Here is a 14,184-nt window from a genome sequence, read left to right as displayed (position 1 = left end):
TGGCCCCAGGCAGGCCATCCAGCCCCACTTGCCCTGCACCCTCCCCCAAATAATAATAACAAAAAATGTGCTTGAGTCTTTGTTCCAACACCAACAACTCTGTCATGGGTGGATCTCATTCTTTATGATAAGTCCATCACAAAAGTTACTTCCATATTTTTCCAATGTTGTCATTGCTGATCGCAACTCCCTCCTTTCTTATTTCTCCACTACCATGTACTCTGTTTTCTCTCTCCTTTCACTCTGACTCTGCTGTAGTGTTGTTAACTAGCTCAGCAGACAGATCCCTGGTCCTGGGGCCAAGAAGCCCTGAGCCCCATACCATCCCTTAGGCCCAGAATCCACCTGGCCCTATGGTCCTGGGCAGGCCTTCCAATCCCAGTCCCTTGCAAGAAGTAAAAAAGAAAATTGAGTTATATCTGACCACTCTCCCTCCATGGTCCATCCTCCCCTCCTTTATTCACATCCCCACCCCTTCCCCCTGCTCCCCCCTCCCTCTTACTCCAGATGTCTATATCCCATTGAGTATATATATGCTGTTTCCTTTCCTAGCCATCTCTGATGAGAGCAAAGGTTCCCTCATTCCCCCTTGCCTTCCCCCTTCCTTATCATTGCAATAACTCATTGTAATAAAAAAAATCTTATGTGAAATATCTTGGACTATTCCCCCTCTCCTTTTTCTTTCTCCCATTCCATTTCCCCTTTTTTCTATTGACTCCATTTTTACACCATATTTTTATCTTTGAATTCAGCTTTCATGCTTCAACTATAAAAGCTCTCTCTACCTGCTCTATTAACTGAGAAGGTTCATATGAGTATTATCAGTGGCATTTTTCTATGCAGGAATACATGCAGTTCATCCTCATTAAGTCCCTCATATTTCCCCCCTCTCCTCCAATCTCCATGCTTCACCTGAGTCCTGTATCTGAAGATCAAACCTTCTGTTCACCTCTGGACATTCCAAAAGGAACATTTGAAATTCCCCTGCTTCATTGAAAGTCCATCTTTTTCCCTGGAAGAGGACACATTCAGCCTTTCTGGGTAGTTCATTTTTTTTTTTTTTGCAGAGATAATGAGCATTTTTATTTCTTTGTTCCACAAATAAACTGGCAAAATAGTTGTATCCCATGGGCTAATCAAACAGACCAAATCCCATATCTTCATCAGACTCTTCTGACTCTTCCTTGGCTTCTACTTTGGCTGGAGCAGCAGCAACTGGTGCAGCAGCAGCTGGAGCTGCAGCCGCAGGGGCAGCCACTGCAAAGGCTGAAGGGTCAGCCAGAAAGGCCTTCACCTTTTCAGCAAGCGGGAAACTGTACTCAGTATCCACAGCTACAGCCAAGACCCGCTTGTACCCATTGATGATAGAGTGGGGCACTGATGCAACAGTTGGGTAGCCAATCTGCAGACAGACACTGGCAACATTACGGATACCCTCTAAGAAGCGAAGGTGCAAGGTCTCCTCTGTGATGTCCAGCACTTCAGGGTTATAGATGCTGCCATTGTCAAACACCTGCCGAATGATCAGCCCAAAGGAAAACAGGGAGATATTCAGCATATTCAACAAGGTGGCCTCGCTGGCGCCCACTTTGTCTCCAGTCTTAATCAGCTGTACATCACTCAGAATTTCAATGGTACCCCTGGAAATCTTGGTGGTGATACCCAGAGCTTGGAAGAAGGAAGTCTTCTGAGGACCCAGACCAGTGTTCTGGGCTGGCACCATGACATCACATGGGGCGATGTCACCAGCACGAGCAGCAGCTGGTACATTATTGGCCAGAAGCATATCCCTAATCTCAGTCAGATCTTCCTTGGTGAACACAAAACCCACATTCCCACGGATATGAGGCAGCAGTTTCTCCAGGGCAGGGTTATTCTCCAGATGCCCACGAATGGCTTTGCGCATCATAGTGTTTTTTCCCATCCGCACTACAGCCTTCCCACAGAGAGACAACTGGATCTGCTGCATCTGCTTGGAGCCCACGTTGTCTGCTCCCACAATGAAACATTTTGGATAATCATCCAAAAGTTGGATGATCTTGAGGAAATAATTGGATTTCCAGGTAGCCCTGTCTTCCCTGGGCATCTCGAAGGTGCTTCAGGGATTGCTGCTTGGGGTTTAAAGACGATGTCACTCACACGAGGACGCCTGGAGAGAGTGGGTAGTTCATTCTTGGCTGCATTCTAAGCTCTTTTACCTTCTAGTATGTTGTATTCCAAGCCCTACGAGCTTCCAATGTAGTTCCTGCTAAGTCCTGTGTGATCCTGACTACAGCTCCACGATATTTGAACTGTGTCCTTCTGGCTGCTTGTAATATTTTCTCTTTGACTTGGGAGTTCTGGAACTTGGCTATAATATTCCTAGGGGTTGGTTTTTTGGGTTCTCTTTCTCGGGGGAGGGGGAATTGGTGGATTCTCTCCATTTCTGTTTTGCCCTCTGCTTCTAGAATATCAGGGCAATTTTCCTGATGTTTTTCCGGATTATGACTTTCAGGTATTCCAATAATTTTTAAATTATCTCTTCTAAGTCTGTTTTCCATATCAGTTGTTTTTTCCATGAGATATTTCACATTTTCTTCTAATTTTTCATTTTTTTGGTTTTGAAGTATTGATTCCTGATTTCTGGTAAATTCATCAGTCTCCCTGAATTCTATTCTTTGTCTGAAGGATTTGTTCTCCTCAGAGAGTTTTCTTATCTCTTTTTTCCATCTGGCCAATTTTGCTTTTGAAAGCATTCTTCTCCTCAATAACTTTTTGAACTGTTTTATCCATTTGACCTAAGCTGGTTTTTAGCATACTATTTTCTTCAGCATTTTTTTGGATTTCCTTGACTAAGCTGCTGACTTCTTTTTCATGTTTTTCCTGCATCTCTCTCCTTTCTTTTCCCAATTTTTCTTCCAACTCCCTCATTTGATTTTCAAAGTCTTTTTTGAGCTCAGTCATAGCCTGAGCCCAATTTCTGTTTTTCTTGGAGTCTTTAGATTGCAGGAGCTTGTGCTTCCTCATCTTCAGACTGAGTATTTTGATCCTTCTTGGGCTCATTTGCAAAATATTTCTCAATAGTCTTCCTCTTGTTTCTTTGCTTGGTCATTTTCCCAGCCTAAGCCTGTTTTTGGGGTGCTTCCTGAGCTTTTGGAACACTCCCACAAGGGTCCCAGTGTGTGAGGCTCTGTCCTCCCTCCTGGTCTGTGAATGACCATAAGCGTCCCCCTCTGCCACAGGGCTGAGGTGGGGGGAGGCCCTGCTGTTCTATGGGGGGCCTAGACTGGGATCAGGATCTGAGTGTGGTCAGAGCCCCAGAGTCCTGTTCCAGGGGCAGAGGATAGAGCTTGGCAGTCTCTCTTCACTCCCCTCCCTAGGTTCAATTGGCTCATGCCCTGGGGGCTCCTGCTTGCAGGCTCTGCCTCCTTCTGTTTCCAGGTCTGGGCTGCAGTAAGACCAAGCTGCTCCCTGTGTGCCCCGAGGGCTGGACTCCATGTGCCCTCTGGCAGAGGTCCCCCACTGTTCCCCCACTTTGTGCCCGGTGCTCCCCGGGGTGCAGCTCAGGAGACTCCCCCACTGCTGTGAGCCACGGCTCCCAGCGCCCTGGGGCTGCCTCCAGGAGGCTGAAGTTCTTTGGCTCTGGCAGGCCGCCCCTCCAATCCTGGGGAGCAGAGCCTTTCTGCTCTTTTCCAGGTTACCTTGAGTAGGAGACTGCCTCACTGGGTCCCTTTGTGGGTTCTGTCTCTCGAAAATTTAGTTAGAGTCCTTAGCTGATGAGTTTTATCACAGAGCTCCTAAGACTGGATCCCTTCTTATCTCCATCTTGGCTCTGTCCTCCATGTGTTTTTTTTTTTTTTAACATTTTATTTGTTTTCCAGTTATATACAATAGTAATATGTACCCATCATTTTTTGCAAGGCTCTGAATTCTACAATTCCCCCCCCCCTTCCCTCCCCACCCTCCACAGAAGGCTGTCCGATAGTCTCTACATTGTTTCCATGCCATATATTGATGTAAATTGAATGTTTTATAAGAGTAAATATAACCCCCCCCCCCCCCCAGAAGATAAGAAATCTCAAGCAAGAATAGAGAGAGAGAAAAAAAATACTTAAGTCTATGTTCAGATTCCAATGGCTCTGTCTCTGGCTTGAGTTGCTTTCTTTATCATAAGTCCACCAGAGACGTTGTTTCAATATTTTTTCTACTTTTGCTATTACTAGCTGTACCTCCACTCTATTTCTCCCTACTCTCATTTATTCTGTTCTCTCTCTTTCTGTTCATCCTGGCCGTGTCCAAAAGTGTGTTGAATTTGAGTACCCTCTCTCACAATTCTCCTTCTCTTCTATCACCTATTCCCCCCTTTCCTCCCCCCATTCTCCCTTGTCCCATTCCTTCTTATTTTTCTCTAGGTAAGATAGATTTCCTCACCCTATTAAGTCTGTATATTATTTCCTCTGTGAGCCATTTCTGATGAAAATGAAGGCTCACTCATTCCCCCTTGCCTTTCCCCCTTTCCACTCCACTGAAAAAGCTTTTTGTTGATTCTTATGTGAAATTTCTTAGCCTCTTCTTCTTTTTCATCATCTCCTTTTCCTTCCTCCCAATACTTTCCTTTATCACCCATTGACTGCATCTTTTTACTATATTATACCACTATATTCTGCTTCTTCCTGGGCCCTGTCTATATATGCTCCTTCTAACAGCTCTTACAAATGAGAAAGTTCATATGAGTTCATATCAATATAAATGAGAAAGTTCATATCTTCTTCCTGTGCAGGAATACAAACAGTTCAGTATCATTAAGTTCCCGTAGTTCGTCCCTCTCTTCCATGCCCTCTATGGTTCCCCAAAGTCTTGTATTTAGAGATCAAACTTTCTGTTCAGCTCTGGTTGTTTCAAATAGGAAAGTTTGAAAGTCCCATTTCATTGAAAGTCCATCTTTCCCCCCTGAAAGAAGATGTTCAGTTTTGCCTGGGTAGTTGATTCTCGGTTGTAAACTAAGATCTTTTGCCTTTCGGAATACCATAATCTCATCCCTATGAGCCCTTAATGTAGATGCTGCCAGATCATGTGATTATGGAGCCTCAGTAGTTGAATTGTTTATTTCTGGCAGCTTTTAGAATTTTCTCTTTGATTTGGGAGTTTTGGAATTTTGGCTATAATATTCCTGGAAGTTTTTCTTTTGGGATCTCTTTCAGGGGGTGACCAGTGAATTCTCTCGATTTCTATTTTACCCTCAGCTTCTAGGATCTCAGGGCAATTTTGCTGTATTATTTCTTGAAAAATGAAGTGTAGGCTTTTCTCCTGGTCATGGCTTTCAGATAGCCGAATAATTTTTAAATTATTTCTTCTGATTCTGTTTTTGAGCTTGGTTGTTTTTCCAATGAGATGTTTCACATTTTCTTATTTTTGGCTTTTTTGGAAGAGTTTTATTTCTTCCTGATTTCTTGTAAAGTCATCAGCTTCCTTTAGTTCTATTCTGAATTTGAAGGATATATTTTCTTCAGAGAGCTTTTTTTATCTCCTTTTCCAGCTGGCCAATTCCACTTTTTAAGGCATTCTTCTCCTCATTTGCCTTCTGTTTTGCTTTTTTCCATTAAGCCTAAACTGGTTTTTAACATATTATTTTCTTCAGTATTTTTTTTTTTTGTATATCTTTCCCTAAGTTTTTGATTTGATTTTCATGATTTTTCTGCATGGCTCTCATTTCTTCTCCCAATTTTTCCTCTATCTCCCTTAATTACTTTTTTTTTTTTGCAAGGCAAATGGGGTTAAGTGGCTTGCCCAAGGCCACACAGCTAGGTAATCACTAAGTGTCTGAGGTCGGATTTGAACTCAGGTACTCCTGTCTCCAGGCCCATATGGTGCTCTATCCACTGTGACACCTAACTGCCCCTAGAGTAAAATTCTTGAAAGTATTATTCCTCTATGGAAGAAGTATTCTGCTTCCAGAGGAAGGAAATCAGTTTTTGTAATGCTAAAAGCATCCAGGATGGCAAGGACCCAGAGAGATTTCCTGGTGGAAAGAAAATGATGATGGGGTAGCGAAGGGAGTAGAAAAAGATCAAAACTTCTTTTTCCTCAGTTGATACTTTGATACTTCTAAGAGTAAGACCCAAGAGAAGAAAAAGAAAAAGACACGATCTACAAGGCAATAACAGAAATTTTTTAGAAGAGGGAACTCATAATAGATATTTTAGATGTTTTACATCTATGAAGAACATAAAAACTAAAGAAGGAATAAGTATAATGAATCACAGAGTTTATAAGAGACAGGGAGGAAAATTAGTGGAAAAGCAAATCCTTCTTGGAGAGAGATTTAGGGGAAAAAACTGACGAAGTTGAAGGGTAGGAGAGTAAAGAGGAATTTAAGTAATTAGAGAGTAAATGAAAGTGTTAAGGATTTGCTATGTGTAAAGCACTGTACTAAGTCTTAGGAATACAAACCAAAAAATAAGATAGTTCCTGTTTTAAAAAAGAAGGGAAGAATTAGATGACTATAAAAAGAAAAGAAAAAGGAATTAGTAAATCAGGAAGTAAGGAAAGGTGTGACAGATGGGGAGAGAGGAAGCTTGAGGGTGATAGTGTTTCCTTACAAAATAGTAAACAAAAATAATTGGAAATAAAATACTGTATTTAATGAGGAAGAGGAACAAAAAAGATTTAATTCAGAAAAAAATTAGATTGGAGAAAAAAATAAACCTAATTCATAAATTTTTTTTTTATTTTAAGGCAATGGGGTTTAGTGACTTGCCCAAGGCCATACAGCTAGGTAGTTATTAAGTGTCTGAGGCTGGATTTGAACTCGGGTCCTCCTGACTCAAGGACTGGTGCTCTATCCACTGCGCCCCCTAGTTGCCCTAATTCATAACTTTTAAGTGTGAATGGTTTTAAACAGCAAAATCAAAAAGTGATTAAATATGAAACCAAAACTTCACAATCTGTTCCTTAAATGAAACATACTTAAAAAAACAAAGACATGTACAGAATAAAGATGAGAGATGAAACAATTTACTATGCATCAATTGAATTAATTAATCAATTAAATTAAATTAATTAAAAAAGAATCAGTCTTTGATTACCCAGAAAGACCATTGATAATCGGTTTTTTGATTATTTGCTAGCCTAAGGAATAAATTGGTTATTAATTGTCCAGAAAAAAGGAGTTGCTATCATGCTGTCAAAATTTCACAACATAGAAATAAATTATGCAGCTGGGAATAATAGGAAATAAACCTATATCAGTATCAAACTTACTTTATTATCTAAGTTCATAACGTAATGAATGGTTTTGTACAGACATAAGAGAAGGGAAAAGGTAGTTTAATACCAAAATACTTATTTATATCTAATAGCATATACATGCAACTTTTACAAAAATTGGCCACTCATTGACACCAAATATATTGTAAATAAATATAGAAAGACAGAAACAGTAGCAGATCCTAAAGCAATAAAAATATTAATCAGTTCAGGGAACACAAAATATATGCAAATGACTTGAAATGTAGATTTTGAATAATGAATGAGTCAAAGGACAAATCACAGAAACTATACTTATTTTATGGAAAATTATAATGATGAAACGACACATCTCTGAGATTTGGCCAAAATAGAGGGAAAAATTTCATTAGAAATGTGGTAAAAGAAAAGGAATGGATTTATAAGCTGAATGTGCATTTAAATAGAAATAAATCCCAAATAAGTACAAAAGAAGAAATAATGAGAGAGGAAATAGCCAGAAAGAAAATCAAAAAGTTACATAACTGATAAACAGAACAAAAAGTTGTTTATTTAAAAGCCAAATGAAACTGATAAGCTTCTAATGTATTTAATTAAAAAGAAGAAGATAGAATTAGGTGTAAAAGATTTACCAAGGGATGGGGATGAGGACTGATTCTGATAAATTCATAAAAGGACACACTCAACCTTGAAAAGAGCAATTAATACCAATGCAACACAAGTTGTTTTCAAAAATTGAGAAAGTACTTTGTTAGACTTTACCTATGAGAGGAAACATTGTCTTAATACAGGAAAATCAGGAAAGGATAAAAAGCACAGGAGAAAAAAACATCTCACTAAGGAATGTTTGTTATTTTTTTTTTGCAAGACAATGGGGTTAAAGTGGCTTGGGCAAGGCCACACAGCTAGGTAATTATTGTCTTAGGCTGGATTTGAACTCAGGTACTCCTGACTCCAGGACTGGTGCTCTATCCATTGCGCCAACTAGCCTCTCCCTTTGTTAAAAATTTCTAAACAAAATTGTGTCAAGCAGACTTCTGTAGTTCATATAAGAAATAATTCATTGTGATCAAGTTGATTTTGTGCCAGGATTCTAGGAATGTTTTGAGATTAAGAGAGCAGTCAACCTAATTATATCAAAAATGTACATCCAAAGCCACATTATAATCAAAAAATCGCAGAAAAAACCTTTGTTAAAAAAACAAAATCATAGAAAGACCTTTTAAATATATATAATAAATCTATAATCCAAACAGAAGCATCAAGGTTTGTTAGCAATAGGTGTAAGTCAATGAAAAGAAATTAAAAGTGTAATTATAGTCAAAGGACAGATTAATCTATTCATATTTGCTGAAGATATGGTTTATTTAAATCATCTTAGGGAATCTGCAGAGAAACTAGTGGAGATAAAGGTTAACTAAAGTGTAGATTAAAAATAAAACCTCACAAAAATCAACAGCATTTAATAACAATCTGAGACAGTAATAGAAAGGTAAATCTCATTTAAAATAGCCACAAAATGCACTCAATAAAATAATAACAAATTATTTTGGAGAAACATAGGAATATCAAAGGAAATAATCAAAGTATTGAAACAAAAGGATAACATCACTTTTCTACCTAATTTCATATGTAGAAAGTATAGCAATAGCCATCAAAGCTATTTGATTAAATTGTTTTGGTTAAAAATTAAAGACTATATCAATGGAATACATTAGACAACCTAGTGTTTGATAAAACTGAAACCATATAACTAGGAAAAAATTTGTTAAATTGCTAGAAAAGCTGGATTGTAGTTTGGTAGAAATTAGGTTTTTTAAAATCTTAGAATATATTCTACAATCAATTCAAAATGTATATATGACCTTAATATTGGAGATTATACCATGAAAAATTTAGAAGTGAAGCAGGTCATATACCTTTCACATCTATAGGTAAAGGATCCTTAAATTAGGGATAAAGACAATCACAAAAGTTAAAATTGATCATTTTGATTATATGAAATTGAAAAATTTCAAAACAAAATGTAACTAGACTAGAAGCATAAACATTTGAATGAGAAAAAATATTTGTAGCGGAGTTTGTATTCAAGGTAAATGGACAATTAAATTCTTTAACTTAATCATTTCCCATAAACTCCTCCATTCCATCTCATTCATACATAAAGTTATTTCATACCCTTGATTACAAAAAGACTACTTCCATGATCATTAACTGAAATCCCCTCAAATGATCATCTCTTAACTTTTTATGTCATCTTCTTCTGCCTTGTAAAATACCATAATCTTTTTATTTTTTCCTCTTATGTGTTATAAAAGTTTTTTAACATTCATTTTTAACATTCATTTAACATTCATTTCATATTTATGTTACACATTTTTCTACCAACCTCCCTTCACACTCCCATCCACTTAGGGATGAACTGTCTGGTAAAAGTTGTGCTTTTATATTTGTGTTTAACATGTTTACATATTAAGGGGCGGCTAGGTGGCATAGTGGACAAAGCACTGGCCCTGGAGTCAGGAGTACCTGGTTAAATTTGGTCTCAGACACTTAATAATTAATTACCTAGCTGTGTGGCCTTGGGCAAGCCACTTAACCCCATTTGCCTTACAAAAAAACAAAAACAAAAATGTTTACATATTAGTCATTTTATATATAAGGAATTAGGACTAAGGGAAAAGAAAGAAGGCCATGGAATTGGAAAGAAAAAAGCATAAGAGCAGTTTTAAAACAGTGAAATATAGTGTCCAATCAGATTCTGTGGCTTTTTTGGTTTGTTTTTCCCCTGCCTATGGATGGCATTTCCCATAACAGTTCTCCCAGGATTGCTCTAGCTCTCTGAACTACTGAGAGGAGCTGTATCTATCTTAGTTGATCAACTCATAATGTTTTTAATGATCTCTTGGTTCTGGTTCCTTTCCTCAGCATCAGTTCCTGTAATACCATGCTTCTCTAAAGTCCAGCCATTCATTGTTTCTTGTAGAATTCCATAATATTCATATACCATAACTTGTTCATCCATTCCCCCATTTCCTTTCAATTTCCAATTCTCTTCCACTTCAAAAAGAGCTGCTATAAATATTTTTAAACATGGGGAACTTTTCCCATTGTCTATGATTTCTTTTGGATATAGGCCTGATATTGGTATTACTGGGTCAAAGAAAATGATCAGTTTTATTGCTCCCCAAAATGATTTTATTAGTTCACAACTCCACCAGCAGTGCATCAATGTCTCAATTTTCCCACAACCTCTCCCATATTGATCATTTTCCCATTTAGTCATCTGATAGATATGAGGTCGTACTTCATAGATTTAATTTGCATTTCTCTAATGAATAATGATTTGGAGCAATTTTATGTGATTAAATATAGCTTTAATTTCTTCATTTGATTGACCTTTAATTTTCTCTGTTTTGGGTCTTCCTGGTTTCAGATTTCAGCACCATATTGGTGTCATAAAAAAAACAATTTGGTAGAACTCTTTCTTCTACTATTTTAAATAGTTTATGTAGAATTAGAATTGTTTCTTAAATGTTTGGTAGAATTCAATTGTAAATCCATCTGGACCTGGAGGCTTTTTCTTAGGGGAATTTTTTTTTATTGGTTTCTTCAGTTTTCTCTTTTGGAAATGGGGTAAATTAAGTATTTTATTGCCTCCTCTGTTAATCTGGGTGGTTTATATTTTTGTTAATATTCATCCATTTCACTCAGGTAGCCAAATTTATTGGCTTTTAATTGGGTAAAATGGCTCCAAATTATCTCTTTATTTTCCTTCTCCTTGATAGTCAGTTCATTTTTTCATCTTTTGATCTCAGTAATTTGGCATTCTTATTTCTTTTTTTAAATCAGATTAAGTGAAGGTTTTTCTATTCTATTTTGTTTTCTTAAAATCAACTCAGTTTTATTTATTAGATCAATGATTTTCTTGCTTTCAATTTCATTAATCTTTCCTTGATTTTCAGAATTTCCAATTTGGTATTAATTGGGGATCTTTAATTTTTTCTTTTTTCTAGTTTTTTTTAGTGATTTGTCCAGTTCACTGATCTTTTTCTGTTTTTATTCACATAAGTGTTTAGAGATATTAAATTTCCCCTAAAAATTGCTTTGATGCATCCCATAAATTTTGGATGATGTCTTACTGTTATCATTTTCTTGAATGAAATGGTTGATTAATTCTACAGTTTGTTATTTGTTCCACTCTTTCTTTAAAATTAGATTTTTTATTTTTCAGTTAATTTTTGGTTTATCTTTCCTTTACCCTTTATTACATAATAATTTTTGCTGCACCATGATCTGAAAAGCATGCATTTATTATTTCTGCCTTTCTGCATTTGATTGTAAGGTTTTTATGCCCTAGTACATGGTCAGTCTTGGTACAGTTGCCAAGTACTACAGAGAAAAAGATAATCTTTTCTGTCTTCATTAAATTTTTCCATAGGTCTATCATATCTACGTTTTCTATAATTTTATTTCCTTCTTAACTTCCTTCTTGTTTATTTTGCGATTATATTTATCTGATTTTTTTTTTTTTAGTTTTTGCAGGGCAATGGGGTTAAGTGACTTGCCCAAGGCCATGCAGCTAGGTAATTATTAGGTGTCTGAGGTCAGATTTGAACTCAGGTACTCTTAACTCCAGGATGGGTGCTCTATCCACTGTACCATCTAGCTGCCCCATATTTATGTAATTCTGAGAGGATGAATTTGAGGTTTGCTCCTATTATTTTTGCTGTCTGTTGCCTTGTAATTCATTCACCTTCTCCTTTTAGAATTTAAGTGCTATGCCACTTGGTGCATATATATTTAATAATTTTGCTTTTCCTTCTGCTTTTTCTGAGATCAGGTTTGCTACCCCTGATTTTCATACTTTTGTTGTTGTTTTAACCCTGATTTGTACCTACAACCCCTTTGTGAAAATATATTCCTTTTATTTGTCCTGATAGAAATAACATTCCCTAAGTTGGTTTGTTTGCTTGATGAGTAGTTTTGACTCATAGTCATTAAGTTCCCTCGCCTCTTCTGTCTCACTAGAAATACATATTTCAAGAGTTAAAATTCACATCAAATTATAAATGATTTATACTGCCCCCTCTTTTGAAGTGCTCTCCTTGGACACCCAGATCTTTGTGAGTCAAAGTCATCATGAAAAGCCAAATCATTTTATGGACTATTTATATGATTCCTTCCTGCTTAAGCACACTCCCTCCAATTGTAGCCAAGGCATCAAGCAAATCAAAATCTCTCATTGATTTTTTTCATGTCCAGTCCCTCCCTCTAAGTACACTCTCTCCCTCCATCTATACGTACTCCAACTATATAGTATAACTCTTGTTAATTAAAGTATGGATTAAGGCAAAATCATTTCCTAATCTATTTCTGTCCAACCTTTCTAAGTATATTCCCACCTTCTGTCTATACGGTACTACAATCATTCTTACATTAAGTATCTAGTAAAGTCACTTTATGATTTATGTATAGATCGTCTAAGTATTCTCCTTCCCTCTGTCTCTATAGGAAATATGACCCGCTTAATCAGCATTGCTTCTTGTCTCATTTATACCCATATACTTTAAGTATAATCCCTTCAACTGTAATCAACTCAAAGCTATCCTAAGAGAAATAGAATTCTTAAGATTTACAAGTGTTATCTGTCCTTGTAGGGATGTTTACAGTTTAATGATCTTGACTAGCATTCCCCCCCCCATTTCCATTTACTTTTTAATGCATTTCCTATGCCTTATATTTGAAGATTGAATTTTCTGTTCAGTTCTGGTCTTTTTATCAGAAAATTTTGGAAGTTCTCAATTTCCTTGAAAGTTCATTTTTTCCCCCTGATAGAATATGCTGAATTTTGCAGAGTATTTAATTCTTTCTTGGTTGTAATCCAAAGTCCTTTGATCTCTGAAATACCATATTCCAGACTCTCTGATCCTTAATTTGAAGCTGATAAGTCTGGTGTAATTTGATTGTGCTTCCTCTGTATTTAAATTGCTTCTTATTTTCTGTGAGCAGTATTTTCTCCTTTAGTTGAGAATTCTGGAATTTGACTATGATAGTCTTTGGAGTTTTTATCTTGGAGTTTCTTTCTGAAAGTGTTCTGTGTATTCTTTCAATAATTTCCTGAAAGATATTTTTCAGGTTTATCTTTTTGATTTAGGCTTTTTTGGTAGACAATAATTCATAAATTATCTCTTCTGGATCTAATTTCCAGGTTGTTTGTCCTAAAAGGTTACTTTACATTTTCTTCAGTTTTTTTCAACCTTTTGATTTTGTTTGATGGAATCTTTGTGTCTCATAGATACTTTAGTTTCTATTTGTCCAATTCTAATTCTTTGGATTTTATTTTCTTCAGTTAGCTTTTGTGTTTTCTTTGTCCAGTTTTACTGGAAAAGTCTTACTTTTTTTTTGAGTTTATTTATATGTTTATTTTTTTATTTTTTTATTCTCATTTTGTACAAATGTTTTTTTACATTAATAAAATATTCTTGTTTACAGATAAACAAAATACCCCTCCCCCATGAATATAGATAGACTTGCTTGGGCAAAAAAAGTAAAGGGGAGAGGGAAAAAAAATTAAAAATTAAAAAAAAATAGGTATGGCCAGGTGGCGCAATGGATGAAGCACCAGCCCTGGAGCCACGAGCACCCGAGTCCATATCCAGCCTCGTAAACCCAACCATCACCCAGCCATGTGACATGCAAGCCACCCGATTCCCACTGCCCTGCAAAAATCAAAAAGAAGAAAAAAAAAAGACCCAAAATAAAATAAAATAGTAATAATAGTAGGGGTGGCTGGGTGGTAGACAGCATTGGCCCTTGAGCCAGGAGCACCTGGGTTCAAATCCGGCCACAGACACCCAAAGATCACCCTGCTATGTGGCCCCAGGCAGGTCACCCAGCCCCACTTGCCCTGCACCCTCCTCCAAATAATAACAAAAAATATGCTTCAGTCTTTGTTCC

At 36.8% G+C, this 14,184-nt stretch overlaps 1 protein-coding gene and 1 pseudogene across 5 annotated transcripts in view; one reads left to right on the top strand and one right to left on the bottom strand.

Moving 5' to 3' along the window:
* Nucleotides 1-14,184, top strand: part of SHOC2 (SHOC2 leucine rich repeat scaffold protein) — a 131,368-nt gene that overhangs the window by 65,302 nt on the left and 51,882 nt on the right. The window lies entirely within an intron of this gene.
* Nucleotides 1,050-2,145, bottom strand: LOC141521291 (large ribosomal subunit protein uL10 pseudogene; annotated as a pseudogene).

The sequence above is a fragment of the Macrotis lagotis genome, chromosome 4 (assembly GCF_037893015.1).
Source record: "Macrotis lagotis isolate mMagLag1 chromosome 4, bilby.v1.9.chrom.fasta, whole genome shotgun sequence".
In the NCBI taxonomy this organism is placed as follows: domain Eukaryota; kingdom Metazoa; phylum Chordata; class Mammalia; order Peramelemorphia; family Peramelidae; genus Macrotis; species Macrotis lagotis.
The sequence above is the reverse complement of the archived record's forward strand: the minus strand, read 5'-3'. Positions and strand labels throughout refer to the sequence as shown.